The sequence below is a fragment of the Bombyx mori genome, chromosome 11 (genome assembly GCF_030269925.1).
Source record: "Bombyx mori chromosome 11, ASM3026992v2".
Taxonomy (NCBI): Eukaryota; Metazoa; Arthropoda; class Insecta; order Lepidoptera; family Bombycidae; genus Bombyx; species Bombyx mori.
The window spans coordinates 15120604-15136057 of NC_085117.1; the positions used below are offsets into that span (position 1 = coordinate 15120604).

Below are 15454 nucleotides of genomic sequence, written 5' to 3' on the forward strand. Positions count from 1 at the left end.
GCACACACATAGACACCCTCCAATCTCTACAATCCCGCTTTTGCAGGTTAGCCGTCGGAGCTCCGTGGTTCGTGAGGAACGTTGACCTACACGACGACCTGGGCCTCGAATCTATCCAGAAATACATGAAGTCAGCGTCTTGTCTTAGGTCTCCTTCGGAGGCGCTCGGGTAGCTGTCAGCAAATCCCACCCCTCCTGGCTGAGCCTTTGCTCGCCCACCTGTCCTGGTGAAACTGGAAAGGCCTCCGGGCAACCAGTAATCCTTCAATCATAAAAAAAAGACCTCTTGTGAGTCCGCACGGGTAGGTACCACCGCCCCGCCTATTTCTGCCGTGAAGAAGTAATGCGTTTCGGTTTGAAGGGTGGGGCAGCCGTTGTGACTATTCTGAGACCTTAGAACTATATCTCAAGGTGGGTGGCGCATTTACGTTGTAGATGTCCATGGGCTCCAGTAACCACTTAACACCAGGTGGGCTGTGAGCTCATCCACCCATCTAAGCAATAAAAAAAAAACGTAACGGTACACCTAACAACAAATCATTTGCTACGATAGCAAAATTATGCAAACAAATAAAACATATATTAAAAAACCGGATGGTAATAATAATAATAATAATAGCTCATTAAATCGGTGCGTAAACAGAGTATCTGATGTCCTTCATCAATGAGGCTTGTTATCATTTGATTTCGTAATGAATAAATACTCGGGGATAAATCACACCCAGATACCCGGCCACAAGCTAGAATTCTCTGTTCGATGGAAAACCGGGACTGATTTGGTTGAGGCTGTGAGTTTGTTTATCCTATTATATTGAGAAAAATAGACGAATTCGTTTGTCGGCGAAACCACTCGAAGTCAGTCATCTCGGTCAACGGTCCAGGTAATGCCGCTAGTGTTCCGAGATGCCCTAGACCAGTCTGCAGGGTCAAACTGGAAAGCGACACACCGACAACCAGTCGCTCTTTAGTATCAAATTTGCGGAGCGCTAGAGTTCATTAGCGCGTCGCACAGTTTTTTTTCCCCTACCTATTATAGTAACCTCGAGGGATTATACTGGATTCGCTGAAGCCAACACTAACCCTAGCAAGAGCAGTGCTTCGCAGAATCTACCACCGGATCGGAAACGCGACCCACTAAGAAGATCCGGCAAGAAACTCAGTGGGCTATGTCTGTGGGTTAATTTACTCGCCGAGCCGTTCGTCGTAGGGGCTCGGCGAGTACGATGCGATGGCGATGGCGACGGGTTCGACGAGAACGATGACCGCGGCCTCAACCTCTTGTCTTCTCAAATCAAATGACCGTATGAGGCCCCTAAAGAGGGAACATAGATTCACCTTTATTTTTATTGACCTTGTAGGCAGACGTGCATACATACGGTCCACCTGATGGTGAGTGGTTACCGTCGCCCATGGACTTCAGCAATACCAGGGGCAGAGCCAAGCCGCTGCCTACCGCTTAATACTCTTCACAAGCCTCTTTTAAAGAAGGACATGTCATAGCGCTCAGGAAACACCGTGGAGGGGAGCTCATTCCATAGCCGGATGACCTGACATAAGTGTAGCGTTTCAGAAACACCGTCATCCGTGGAGCATTAAATCTGTTTTTTTCAGAACTTAAGTCCTGGTCGTTTCCAATAATCCTAAAACACACTATAACGCTGTTGATAGATGTTGTCAACTACTGTACTGTCGTTTGTATCTATGATTGAGATGACACTTTTCAGCTACCTTCTTGTCAATTCGTCGATGCTTTGTATTGGTGTTGACTTTGTTGGTACAGCCAATTAAGGAAATAAAAAAATAAACACGGCTTCACAATAAGACTAGTTTTTGCCGCCAAAAAACACCACTATACTGTATCCGTAGTTAGCATGATGGATAATTATTATCAGCCTACTAGTTTTTCAAGTTTACGCGTGTACCTACTTAAGATACGAACCTGAAACTAGTTTGCAAAATACTAACCTTGACTTTGAATAGTTTTTTACGCAGTTCCTTATTCGTTAATGTTACCAATACTTAGGGTTCCGGTCGTTAAAAAGAATAAAATGAAAACCCTATTGGATCGCTTTTCTTCCGGCCTATATGTCTGTTTCAGACATTTGAGACGTTAAATGCGGGCATTTATCTCTTTCTTACACGAAATTGAAGTTACACTCTCAGTGTGACGAAGAAGTCTAGGTTTATCTCAGCTCACTGCAAAAGAGACATAGACGAGGCGTATTAAACCTCGTTTTGCACTTAAGATATTAAAAACATTACTTCGGAAAAGACTAGAGGTATAAAATTGAAAGTACATAGTACCAAATACTGAGGTTTATGACGAAAGAAAGTATAAGGATCACAAGCCTCTTTGATTGAGATACAATCAAGAGATATATTATCTCTCAGAAAAACTTACCAAGCACTTCCCGTTTACTTAGTGTGATCATGATAATATCTTATAACCTAAGTAAGTACAAATTTCTGAAGATAACATGTGGTATCTTTAACACGTAAAATATATTTTTCAATTACCATAATTATGCTTGTAGGTAAGGCATCAACCGTTACGTAGAAAATGTATGGATATTTTTTGACTTCAAAATTATGTTTGTCTTTGCAATATGCGCTATATTGGTATGTCCAAAATGTTTGTGCCCAAAGTGGTTATGGTCGCAGTCATTTCTATTTTTAATTGAATATCATTTATTTTAGCCAGCTTCTTAAGAAGCTAACTATCTTAGAATCCGCAGCTTCGCATACGTGTACTGCACTTTCTACGGCGTGGGCGGAAACCCGTACTTCATAAGTGGGTAGAGTTCTAAGACAAATTCTAAGTCAAGAGTGGACTGGTAAAAGGTACTCAGTCCATGCAGCCAAATCTTGTAACAATATTTAATTTATCCAACTTTTATTAGGTTAATTTGTTAATCTACATGCACAACAATTTGGGTGAGCTACGTAGCCTTGTATACGAAGAGCCTTAAATTGCATCCGGAACCCTCAGTGCGCAAATTTACTTGCACTTGACCGGTTTTCGTAATCTATTCTTCATTAAAAAAGTTAGCATTGTGTTCGTGATTACTCATATTAAGGAGACTATGTTTCGCGAACACATTCGCTAGAATTAGAGTTAAAAAAATATCAAAATGGTTAGTAGTGCGCTACAACACCTAGTAATATATTATTATTATTTTTTCTAAGATGTGTGTTCGAGCTCACGGCCCACATGGTGTTAAGTGGTCATCGGAATCTATAGTATCAATAAATTAAACGCCGCCACCAACCTTGAAACACCAGTTCTAAGTCTTAGTTTTTCAGTACAACGGCCGCCCGATCCTTCAAACCGAAACGCATTACGGCAGAAACAGGGAGTCGCAATTAAATTTTACGTAGTTTTCAAACGAGATTTCAAGGGATTTTTCTCACTCGGCAGCGGTCTGTATCTGTGCACCTACTACTGGTATCCAGCTTATCAAGTAGGTCCTCAATTGCCATCGACGACGGTCATATTGACAGGATGGTGGTACAACCTCGTTTGGGCGCATAATATTTATTACCTTATGTACGCTGTATATGCTATATACGCAAAAGCTGGATAAGAGAAGCCCAGGATCGTGCACAGTGGCGTGCAATTGGAGAAGCCTGTGTCCAGCAATGGACTGCTATAAGCTCATGACTATGATGATGATGATGATATACGCTACACCAACGCTATACTCATTTATCCGTGTTCCAAACACGTCGTTCTCGCATAAAAGTTAATCCGTTTCCATAATTAGGTAGACACCCAGTTTTTACCCACACTAAAATATTTATTAATAACTAGCTGAGTCCCGCGATGCTACCCGCGGTTATTGTCGTACCGCGGGTGACGCAGCGGGGTGAAGCTAGTCTAAAAAAAGTAGCGTCAGTTACTCCTTATATCATCAGCTAGCTATCAGTGAAAGTCTCGTCAAAATTGGTCCAGCCGTTCCAGAGATTAGCCGGAACAGACAGACAAATAATGTAAAAAATGTTATTTTGGTGTATGTACCGTATACATATTCATATGCATGTAGTAAAAAGCGGTTATTTCAATATTACAAACTCTCTCCAATTTTATTTATATGTATAGAACAGTATAGATGTATGCATACTTACGCATTTAGTAAAAAGTGGTTATTTTATTATTACAAACAGACACTCTAATTTTATTTATTTGTATAGATAATAAATAAGACTTACGTCCACTTACTGTTATATATTGAACTTTAACTACATATTACTTTAACTTAACTATTTAAACATCTTCACGCATGGCTTTATACGTAAGCTAAGCGAAATTTTCATCCCTAATCGAAATGTTCATCCCTAATCAAAGTATCGAAAGTTTTTTTTTGGCTGCCTTGTCCCGGTCAAAGAATTCGTCTCCCTGAATTTTTGAATACTACGATAAATTGTATGAAAAAAAACAAACATTCTGAAGATCACGATTCTCCATACGTTGGTTAATTTTTCCTCATCTCAATTATTGTTCAAGCAACTTCATCTCGTCAATTCAAATACGGCGTAATTATTTCCTCGAACTGATTTGAACATTAAAAAAACAAACAATGCTATTTAACGAAAACTTTATGATAGATAAAGTTAGTAATAATTGTTACTGAACTAAATATTAAACATAAGTTGTTTTTTTTTTGTAATATATAAATAATTTTAATTACATATATGCAAAACAATGGTTTTAATATTTTCCAATTTGTATTGCCATTGTGTATTCTTAAACAATTTCATTATATTTACTTAATGATAATAAATTTAATATAGGTACTTTATCTACGAGTTTCTTGTGGCCGTGTTATTTATCCATTTTATAAAACAATTAATGTTTAATTTTGTAGGTTTTGTTTGTTTCGTTGGAGCATTGTGAGTTCAGTCGTCGCTCGATTGATTTATTTGAAAAGTTCAATTGGTTTTTAGCACTTCAGGCTTTTCTTTAGCATAGTTATATTAACGAATAGTCAGTACCGTGTGCTTGAAGTCCACACCGCTAAGTAACTACTATACAACCTATATCTGCTACCACCTGCGTTTACATTTACATTATAAGAACAACCGTTATACCAATATAATTGAGAATTCGAACTCATTGCTGTAGTTAGAGCAGCATAGACTTTGTGAGGTCTATTGGTTCGGCTTCCAGGTCAACCGGAATGAAAATTGTTGGGACGACAAATATATATGCCCAACACCAGCCCATATTTAAAACATTCCCCATTTAACGCAACGCAGGTCAACCGGAATGAAAATTGTTGGGACGACAAATATATATGCCCAACACCAGCCCATATTTAAAACATTCCCCATTTAACGCAAAAAAAAAGATTGTGGTATAGTTGAATATTTTGACACCAAAAAATCCACGCAAGAGGAAATAATGGAACTCCGGCAAATCACAATCAGATGTCGTTAGGGTAATGCCCTAGAAACTGTATTTATTTTACAAATATGTATTTAACGAACAAACACGAGTTGTCTAAATTGTATTTTACATAATAAAACTTACATTGGATCGATGCCTCAACAAAAACAGGGAACTAGGTCAAAATACTTAATATACGTTGAATCGTTAATGAATAAAGGAATCGAATTACAGTTTCATTTGCTGAAATCGATCGTGGATTTAACGCTTTTTTAATCTCTATTTTTTTTGTTAGATATCTATATATTAATACGTGAAGCAAAAACTTTGTATCCCTTTTTACGAAAATTGCGCGGACGGAGGAGTATGAAATTTTCCACACTTATAGAGAATATAGAGAAGAAGTGCACAATGCTAATATTTTTTTAAAATAATGCATAAAAGATACAGTAAACCAATAAAGAAAACATTACACACACTACATACCATGTATTTGACGCACACACGCATGCATACTATTCATTGTCAAACTTTTGTTCTTGACGTTGGTGATCAAATTGAGAATAGATTAAATATTATTTGTCTTTATTAATATTTTTTTATAGTGTAGCCTTGGCGAAATTTGCGATTATAGAAGTATAAAATATAATCAACTTACAATTCCAATTAATTATAGTCGAATTTCGACTACTGCGGGTCCTCTAGTAATGTAAAATTTATGTCAGGAATGATCTAAATTTCGCAGCAATTTAGATTTTTTGTGTAGAAACTCAGAAACACACCGGACACGGAACCCCGATGTTTTTGAATAATGACCGCTGTTGATTGTCGGTTGTTCGGCAATCGGTAGTTGTGGTCGTATTCCCGATTCGCGGCCGAAGACAGTAACTCAGTACAGCGTCGAGCGGCAAGAAGCGATGGCTGCGCGTTAAGCTGAAAGTATATTATTTGAACATCGAACGCGGCTCAATGAAAATTCATTACGATTGTCATTGATTATTTTTATTAAATATTAATACAAAAGCGTTTGAATCGTTTCGGTGATATAGTGCAGCTTTTACGTGTTTCGAAATAAGCTATTTGTGTTCCCGAATTTTGTTTTGGTTGCGCGTTATTTCAGACGTTTTGGAAGGTAAGTTGTTTTTGTTTTGTGTTTACGTGTTGCATGCATTCGTTTTCAAAATAAAATTGATTACATGCTATTTAAAGATTCTAATAAAAAAATGATGTCTTATTATTATAAATTGTTAAAATTTCAGTGTTCTTTTAGATATTATTTTGACATTACAAAAATTGTTTGGTTGTTATGAAAATTCAATTTTATGGGAAAAGTGTTTAATTTTGATTAATTTTGCAATCCTTTTATGTTTTCCAATTATCGTTCTCTCTAAATTATAATAAAATGTAATCTTTATGAATTGTACTAAGAATGTGTCTTCGGAATAAGATAAAATTTACAAATTATAAATTATGCATTGAGTTACTAAAACTAAAAATAACTATCGGTCGGTACCTGCTCTTGTTTAAGATTGGTCCAGGTTTTTTTAGTTGACATCTTTGTTTTCCGAAACGTCCGTGGTATAGTAGAAAAGACAAAAGAGGTATTATAAAGGCATACCTATATAGGCAGGTAAAAAAAAGTTATATTTCTACGATGCTCGGTACACTCTACTATCGACTATGTATCGGACATTGGGGTAAAGGTTTTTTTTTTAAATAGGTCAAATACGTGCCATCAAATGATCTTGATTAAGTACCATGATAGCATCGCGTAATGATAAAGCCCCTAAATCATTTTGTAATGTTGTTTAAAGACGCACTGGGTTGACGGAGGGACTCATGCTTTTGTGTTTTTTTTTCTTTTTTTTTATATCGTTCGTTTTATATCATTCGCTTTGTGGAGAGTACTCTGAAGAATTGTTCGGGATAAACCGGTTAGGTATCTCCTTTTATCATCGCATTAGTTTGTCGAGCCCAACGTTGAAACTGCATTCCGACTAATTAAAAAAATTATATCACGATCGTAAAACGAACTATGTAATTACTATTTACTTACTGGTGGTAGGACCTCTTGAGAGTCCGCACGGATAGGTACCACCACCCCGCTATTTCTGCGGTGAAGCAGTAATGCGTTTCGGTTTGAAGGGTGGGGTAGCCGTTGTAACTATACTGAGACCTTAGAACTTATATCTCAAGGTAGGTGGCGCATTTACGTTGTAGATGTCTATGGGCTCCAGTAACCACTTACCACCAGGTGGGCTGTGAGCTGGTCCACCCATTTAAGCAATAAATAAAAAAAGGTAGAGCATCGACATTAATCCCATTAAAAGCACAGCCGTGCTCCTCAAAAGGGACCGTCTTCCCGACACCACTCTATCTCGTCACGAATTAGGCGCGGTAACTCTATTCTAGTCATTAACATCTTTGACCAATCCATAATGTGGGCTTCGAAGGCCAAGTACCTAGACACTTTTTTTTTTTTCGGGCCGGTAGCCGAACCTAAGAGGTCTCTGCGCCTAGGGGGCGCGCGAGGTATGTGAGACTCAACGATCTGCAGGTGTTGAGAGCAGATCGCGGGCCCAAGGATTTTAGGGCCCACCCACTAAACGACTCCCCTGCACTCTTACACCCGACGTCCGATCTCCGTCCGGGGTCAGAACCCGGTCAGAGTAGGGGGGTTCCCGCGATCAACACTACAACCAGACACGCGGCGCCACACCGAGGACGCCCGACCGAGGGGTCGTCGAGGCGATAGTCGACGACCAACGACGTGGGTCTCCGCGGTACGGCGTCCCTACCAGGCCGCCCAGGCGATGCCGCTGGTGTTCCGGGATACCCCGCTGGGCCAGAACCAGCCTGCCGGGTCGGAACGCGATACACCGCCGACCGGGAAGTACCTAGACATACATTAAGGTGTAGCTGAAATAGCGCCTTAGGCTACGAGCGAATGGGTAGAGGAAAAAAAAAGAGGTAGAGCCAATGCTCCATATAGCACATTGGCTCTCTTGGGTCTTAGTTTTAACATTAATTAACACTATAGCTGTTTATTTTTATCGGCAATTTTAAATTTTAAGAACAGATGTGGGTTGTTCCGAGAAAATAACTTTATTTATAATGATGCTTTCGATAGAGTTTCAAAGTTTTATCACACGTTTTTATAAGCTATTGTCAGATAACTTATCTCTTTTTTTCAATTGCAACGCGATTTAATATTTCCAAATCAAAATTATCACTTGATGTAGTAGATTCGTTTTTAAATTTTATTAAAACTAATAGATTATATTTATCTTTTATTTTACTATAATATACGTTTTTGATATCTGTGGTCTCAGATAACCACTTAATCCCAGATGAGCTAGTCCACCCATCTGAGCAAATAAATTTTATTAAGAGTTTGATTAAAATTATCTTATTAGTAAGATTATTGATAAAATAAATGTTGACTGTACATTTTTTTTCCCTTAAATACTCAAATAAGTTAATTATTTACATTCTAATTAATATTTTATTTATTCAAGTAAACATGGGTTTGAAAAACAATGTTTGACGCACTTCCGAATAATAAAAAACAAGGTACCTAATTAATGCAGGAATTAATTAAGTTATCGGAAAAATTCTTTCATTTGACATTGAAGTTTATTTTTAACCAATGCTCGAAGACGAGTGATCCGTATTAATAATTGTGTAGCCCTTGCAACTGTATTATTATTATTATAGTACCAACAAGCTCATAATTATGATCACAAGAGAATATTTTTGAAGCCTTTGAATGTAGGACGCTTGGTCTTTTGCTACATTTCATTTCGTATTTATAAATAACATCAATTAACATTAAAATATATTACAGTAGGCTGCATCTTCCTTCTTTGAAATGTTAATTTTCAGTACATTTTGCCACCAATTACAGTACTGTTCATTGAAATATATTTCTATTTAAATAACTATTTTATATTCGAGGAAGAGCACGGAAAAAAATCAGACGAGAGGCAACCCTACCGTAGTGTAACACTCAACGTATCGTTGTTCGTGACCCTTGCGTCTTTCAAATCCCTTTGTTCATTTCGCGACTTCGCAGCTTATAATAATAATCATTTATTTTCTTTATTTAAATATTTTGAAAACTTAATAAAGCATCATAATTTCTATTCAGTATTCCTTTTTCGACCGAACCGTTCCGGAAAATTTAGGTTAGGGCTAATAAAGCCCTACAGCAGCGATTTCACTTCCCTTCGCTTCCACAATAGATTTAATAGATATTTTTATGCTCTTTATGCCTACCATTAGAAAAGTAAAAAGCGTAAAAGTAGAATTTATGTCCGTAAACAAATGAAATATCTCTTATTGATTTACCTGCCCTATGAAAAAATTGCGCTTTTTATGATACACAGCTTATTAAAAATTTGCAAGTAAAAATATGAATTCTCGATAAATCTAAAGATTAAATCTCTTGAGATAGTTACAAAAATCCGAAAATATTAAAAAAAAATCACAACAACATGTTTATAGTTGCAACTACGATTAATTCAGAATGAGTACTTATTGTTCTGATAACTGTACATGAATAAAACGAACGTAAATTCAAAACTTTGTAAATATTCCCATAATTTACAAAATTTATTGTTGTTTAATGTCTAACGTAGATAATTCTCACTCAAACGATTTTAAAATTGAACACAGATAGTTTAAGATCACATTATTTTCCTAATAACTAATTCTAATAACTGATTTATTTAAAAAAATAAACATATCTTACTGCTGACTCTGCTCGACTATACATATTATGTAATTATTGTTAACAGCTTACCCATGTCAATGACCGAGAAAAAAATGTTGCATCAACTTTTTCGTACTGGTATTTTAGTTCAGAAATTGTGTTAATTACGAAATAAAACATGACAAACGCGTAGAATTCGTTGGTAATTTCTAATAATGACATAGTGTGGCAACTTATTAGCATTATTACCATTATCTTATCACTATTATTTTAGATGCTACTTTTACTGATTACTTTGGAGACATACAAATATAGGTCCAGAGTGATCTGATGGGAAGGGACCCTAATCGCCCATGAACATCGGCAATACTAGGGTTCTCATCATTCTCCTGCCTTTTCCCAGTTACCTGTGGTCGGCGCAACATGTTTTCTCCTTCCATACTCCTCTATCATATACCATTTCTTTTGTCACTCCCTTCTGGCACATATCGTGTTTCACGCAATCCATCCATTTCTTCTAAGGTCTACCTCTTCCTCTCTAACCTTCCACATTCATAGTCAAAACTCTCTTACCAAATCATTTTCATTTCGTCTCATCACGTGTCCATACCATCCCAAACGCGCAGTTCTCAACTTTTCTGTCATAGGTGCCACTTTCAGACTTCCTCTAACATGACAACACTAGGGCACTACTGCATCATTTTCTAATGCATTTTCAGCACGTAACAATCCTATAATTTAAATCCTTAAGCTCATTATTGTATTACGATTTAAATATTAAGCGAATATTTACATCGACCAAGACTTACAACTTGGACACGTACAATTATAATTTACCGTGAATTTAAAAACGAAAAACAAACTTCTGCATTCCTAATACAGCAAACACCTTTTACGGTAGGCAGTGGCTTGGCTCTGCCCCTGGCATTGCTGACGTCCATGAGCGACGGTAACCACTCACCATCAGGTGGGCCGTATACTCGTCTGCCTATACGACAATAAAAAAATTAAAAAAAACCTTAATGTACAAAGAATGACCAATTAATTACTTTACGAAGCACACCCATGTTTGAAACATTACATTGATGAAACTCCACCCCTTGCATCAAATCCCTCTCCAATTTCGAAAATCAAATGTTAGCTATTACGTTACGTTGACCTCGGAGAACTAAATACGCGCCTACAAGCGTATACATATATATGTGTGTGGAACTGCAAAATTCACCAAATGATTTTTTTTTTGTTTTTTTTTTGTACTCATTTGATCGTTCATGGTCAATGCCCTCGCGCGTTTTTTACTCGATTTTTTAAATCACAATCACCGATTTTCTACATCATTGTAGCTTATAAAGCTCATTAATTATGAGTACGTATGAATTTCAGATATTGACAATGACTATGCTTTGATTGCAATGCCATATGAGAATCGAGGTTGTTTTAAATGAAACAGTGTATGGATTAGGTATAAATTAATTGCTTAATATTGATTGACTTAGTGGTGCAGTGGTTGGCACTACTGACTGTAGCGCCGAAGGTCGTGGGTTCGATTCCCACATCGGGCAAACATTCGTGTGATGAACAGGTTTGTTTGCTCTTTAACTGGATATCAATTATCTATATAAGTATATATTTAAACAAAAATAAATATGTTTATCAGTCTCTAATACCCATAACACAGGGAATCCTAAATTGAAGCCTGATGACTGTGTGTGACTTGTTCCCAATCATTATTATTATTATTGTTTATTATAATTCCTTTGTCCACTTTATTTTTCTAGCATTCTAGGATTCTTTACATCATATCAATAATTAAGTAAGCTAAACAGATTTCTGCAACATTATTTTGAAAAAAATTCAACGAGACAAGATTGCTAATCGAAATATTTATTCGTACAGGCGCAGAAACTTGACTCAAAAAGAAGCGATAGCAAGTTACAAAAAAAAAAAACTAATTGCCCAATCAGCAACACACCTACAACAAAAATTGCTTTCTAAATACTGAAAGCATTTTACCGAGTTTCATTTTCCCAACCGAAGGTCGTTGAGCTGTTCTTGCTTCATACATCTCTCAACGTAAGAACCCAAAATCTATTTGCACTAAATCACGATTACATTCTGTATTGTCACTGATGCAATACATCTTTACTAGTACTGTACTACATACAAGTTGTACTATTTGTCACTCTATTTTGTTTTTATATTAAACTAGCTGGCCCGGCAGACTTCGTAGTGCCTCAATCAATAAACAAAAGACCTAAACTTTTGTATAAAATAAACTTAAAACAAAAAATAGGAATCCGTCCGACGGGATCACATCAAAGGAAAAACAAAATTGTTATTTTTATTTAATTCCGAGAATTTTCATATTTATCTACCTTTTAAACCTTCTCTGGACTTCCACAAATAATTCAAGACCAAAATTAGCCAAATCGGTCCAGCCGTTCTCGAGTTTTAGCGAGACTAACGAACAGCAATTCATTTTTATATATATAGATAATAGCTGACCCGGCAGACTTCGTAGTGCCTCAATCGATAAATAAAAGATCTAAACTTTTGTATAAAATAAGCTTAAAACAAACAAAAGGAATCCGTCCGACGGGAGACACATCAGATTGTATAAAACAAACTTAAAACAAAAAAAAGGAAAAACAAAATTGTTATTTTTATTTAATTCCGAGCAGTTTCATATTTATCTACCTTTTAAACCTTCTCTGGACTTCCACAAATAATTCAAGACCAAAATTAGCCAAATCGGTCCAGCCGTTCTCGAGTTTTAGCGAGACTAACGAACAGCAATTCATTTTTATATAAATAGATAATACCTGACCCGGCAGACTTCGTAGTGCCTCAATCGATAAATAAAAGATCTAAACTTTTGTATAAAATAAGCTTAAAACAAACAAAAGGAATCCGTCCGACGGGAGACACATCAAAGGAAAAACTGTTATTTTTATTTAATTCCGAGCATTATCATATTAATATACCTTTTAAACCTTCTCTGGACTTCCACAAATAATTTAAGACCAAAATTAACCAAATCGGTCCGGGCGTTCTCGAGTTTTAGCGAGACTAACGAACAGCAATTCATTTTTATATATATAGATAATAATTTTTTAAATTACCGACTAATCCTATAAAAGTAAAATACGAAATTCAAATGGCAGCGAATTTCTTAAAGCCTCAAGTAATGATCAATTAAATTGCCGATAAGAATTGTGCACGAGATCAAGAAATAATTTTTATTATTGTTTTATTACGCAAGCATTACCATCGAATGCATGCAACCATCACGCATTGAAATTCTTGTTACTCGTTTTATTTCCTGTAGAACAATGGCAACTCGGCAACCGACATAAAGGGTTGTTAAATTATTCTTCATATGCGATAAATAACGACAGATAGCTTGATGCGATAAGTTAACAAAGCACTTTTCCAGTAAAAAAATCCAAACATTAACATTCTTAAAAAGGTATTATGATTTTATTTTATTAGATTTATTAGTAAATAATCCACAATAAACTCCTATTCGCAATAAAAAAATAAAAAAAAACTAGTATATCATTTACAATTATAATGAAAAATTATCTTATGTTTTTTTTGAAGCAACGGATATCTGTTTCAATGTTATTTATCTTTTAAAATGTTTTTATTTAATACATACAAAGTTTAAAAAAACCTACATATTTATCTATAAAGGCAAATCTAATAAATTATAACGGTCGATTTTTTCTAGTCTGCACTTACTAGATATCACTATCTTAATGTTGAATACAAATTAGAATAGAATTAAATTTAAAAGCTTAGAAGCGATAGGTCACAAAGCGCTGAATTAATTGATATATAAAAACATTTAATACATGATTTTTTAATGCATCAATGGCTGAATTAGAAAAAGCTTAGATGTATGTAAGGCATGGTAAAGGCAATATATCAGACTATTAGGTTTACTAACTACATAACAAGTATACTGGTACACAAATTCATTATCGTCATACGTAATTCTTACATATTTCGATGCTGTTCTAAATTTAAGCGACCCAAAAAGTTAATTAAGGGCCAAGAACCCGACCCGTATAGGTAAGAAACGTATAAATTTGCGTAAATCGAATGGTTAATTAAATTATTATACAGACGAACAAAACTGCGCCATATATTTTTTTTTTATTGCTCTTGTAGGCAGACGAGCATACGGCCCACCTGATGGTGAGTAGTTACCGTCGCCCATGGACTTCAGCAATGCCAGGGGCAGAGCCAAGCCGCTGCCTACCGCTTAATACTCTCCATAAGCCTCGTTTGAAGAAGGACATGTTATAGCGCTCGGGAAACACCGTGGAGGGGAGCTCATTCCGGATCATAGCCGGATGGTGCGTGGCAAAAAAGATCTCTGGAAGCGCACTGTGGATGACCGCAGTGGCTCCAGGTAGTATGGATGAACTCTACTCCGGTGGCGGGCGGGGCGGTGGTAAAAGCGAGATGCCGGTATCATCTCGAATAATTCCTCAGAGCACTCATATAATTGAAACAAAATAGTTATTGCAGAACCTCACAACGTGATATTACCTTGAGATTAATCTGTGGGCATCTTAGATTTATCATCATATAGAGCGTAAGGAATAATGCCTGAAAACGAAAGGATGCGTCAATTGAACTTAAAACTTTAGTGGATTGTTAATTTTGTTTAAATTTTACAATTTTATCGTAATTGGATTGTTAAACAAAACTATTATTGAAAAAAACAAATAATAACCCAAGAACTAAAAGTTAACCAAAGATCGAGGTCAATGGCACATCGCGGCCTCACAGATGTGCGATTTTCTGATAGCTTTTATATAATGCGAGCGTTATTGAAAACTCGAGAATTTTGTACGCTTTACATTGCGAGTACTTTTTTTTTGCTGTAATGGAAAGCCGAACCTTAATAAGCTCCTTTGTTATATTCCTAGTTTCCCGCATTTGGGGAACGATTAAATTAAAGATTGACGATGAAACATATAATCTCACATATATTGTGTTGCGTCTATTTCTTATAAGTATCTTGAGGTGGCTAGGAAAATGAATAAATGCGTTTACTTCTTGAAATACTAATTATTTATCTATATATTAATACGTGAAGCAAAAACTTTGTATCCCTTTCTACGAAAATTGCGCGGACGGAGGAGTATGAAATTTTCCACACTTATGGAGAATATAGAGAAGAAGTGCACAATGCAATTTTTTTTTTAAATAATGCATAAAAGATACATTAAATCAATAAATAAAACATTACAGTATTTGACGCACACACGCATACCATTTATTGTCAAACTTTTGTTCTTGACGTCTGTTGTCAAATTGAGAATAGATTAAATATTGTT

General features: G+C 36.1%; 1 protein-coding gene across 1 annotated transcript in view; it reads left to right on the forward strand.

Moving 5' to 3' along the window:
• The first annotated feature begins 6210 nt into the window (after positions 1 to 6210).
• The window catches only part of LOC101740750 (ATP-binding cassette sub-family G member 1), a 69164-nt gene continuing 59920 nt past the window's right edge, over positions 6211 to 15454 (forward strand). Inside the window, exon 1 of the mRNA XM_038014099.2 lies at positions 6211 to 6518. The gene's annotated coding sequence lies outside the window, so the exon portion shown is untranslated. The remainder of the gene's footprint in view (positions 6519 to 15454) is intronic.